The sequence below is a fragment of the Cryptomeria japonica genome, chromosome 6 (assembly GCF_030272615.1).
Source record: "Cryptomeria japonica chromosome 6, Sugi_1.0, whole genome shotgun sequence".
Classification (NCBI taxonomy): Eukaryota; Viridiplantae; Streptophyta; class Pinopsida; order Cupressales; family Cupressaceae; genus Cryptomeria; species Cryptomeria japonica.
Window position 1 is genome coordinate 424416461 of NC_081410.1, and position 1601 is coordinate 424418061.

The 1601-nt window shown below is 33.4% G+C and overlaps 2 non-coding genes across 2 annotated transcripts; one reads left to right on the forward strand and one right to left on the reverse strand.

The window, feature by feature from the left end:
* Positions 1-1068: 1068 nt before the first annotated feature.
* On the forward strand, positions 1069-1142 carry TRNAV-AAC (transfer RNA valine (anticodon AAC)). Its single transcript has one exon. It is a non-coding gene; the product is annotated as a tRNA-Val (tRNA).
* Positions 1143-1529: 387 nt separating this feature from the next.
* Positions 1530-1601, reverse strand: TRNAQ-UUG (transfer RNA glutamine (anticodon UUG)). The gene has a single exon. It is a non-coding gene; the product is annotated as a tRNA-Gln (tRNA).

Below are 1601 nucleotides of genomic sequence, written 5' to 3' on the forward strand. Positions count from 1 at the left end.
GCTTCACCTCTATGAGTATCGCCTAGATACAATAAATGCCAAGTGGACAATTGATGCTCATGAGAGGTAGATCCATGTGAACTATTAGTTATGATAAATAGGTCAATGAGTTTGAACAAAAAATTATTTAATTGAATCCTAATAAAATATCATGGTTGATACACTACAAAAATGCCTTCTAGTTCTCATTGGATGAGTCAAAGGCTTCTAGTTCTCATTGGATGAGTCAAAGGCTTCTAGTTCTCATTGGATGAGTCAAAGGGGCAAGATATAATAAATGGTTCATAAGGAACAACACTTGTTGAAATATTTCAAAAGTCTATGTTGGTTTGATCTTGAGGTAAACTCCATGGTTAAGAATGCTTGATTCAATGTACTATTTAGATAGGTGAGCTCCCTAGGAGTCTTGATACTCGACCTTTGTGAGAATTGCCAAGATACAATGAGTACCAAGTGGACCGTTCAAACCAATAAAATATAGGTTTATATGAATCACTACTCGTAAAAATGCAAGTCAATGAATTTTAACTCAAAAAGTTATACATTTAAAACTCGATAAAACATTAGATTTCAATACAGTAGAAATTTCTACTTATTAGAAAAAATATATACCTTTTTTAATTCTAAAATCAGAAATTAAATTTATTTTCATTTTCATACCACATAACATCATGAGCTGACATAGACATCCATAGATGAACATATAAATAAAGGGGGGCACACGCTAAATAGCTTATTGATGACCGTTAGTTCCAGAAATTAAATCATTTAACAATGTTTGGCTGACTATATTGTACTTATTAGATGAATACCTGAATAATAATAGCCCTATTAAATGCTAAATTTGTACTCCGCTAAGATATAATGGCTATGCTTCTTAAATTCTATCGCACCAAAACTCTTGAGAACAAACTGATATAATGCGTTCAAGTTTTTCAGTAACAAATATTTGAATAGCCTGCAATAAAAACCCCAAAAGTAGCACAGTGCTTCTCAGCGGCACCGAAATTTGATGGTCCAAATGTTCACTTTTTACTCGAAAACTTTACATTAAAATTTATATCAACAGGTGCCGTGGTGTAGTTGGTTATCACGTCAGTCTAACACACTGAAGGTCTCCAGTTCAAGTCTGGGCGGCGCCATGTTTTATTTTGTCTTGAGGATTGTTCCTGACAAATAGAATATTATGTTTGCTCAAACATTGTTCCATCAACATATGGAAGATTATTTTAATTTTCTTTCAAAACTATTGAGATGTAACAAAAGTTGTGGATATCAAAGTTATAGTTTTGTCTTCAACATCTACACTATACAGGACAATCATAAGCTAGGTTGTATAACTATCAAATGTAGGCTTATAAGTAATAAGGATATGCAAACTCATATCACAGAAAGAAATAAATAATTTTAAAGTATTTTATAATCTTTCTAAAGACAATCGACTTAAAAAGTGTTAAGCCAAATAAGCCCAATTCCACAACATGTTATTTCGCGACTGTGAATGTCCAAGCACGCAGTACAACATATTTAGGTCCTACCGGGAGTCGAACCCAGGTCGCTGGATTCAAAGTCCAGAGTGCTAACCACTACACCATAGAACC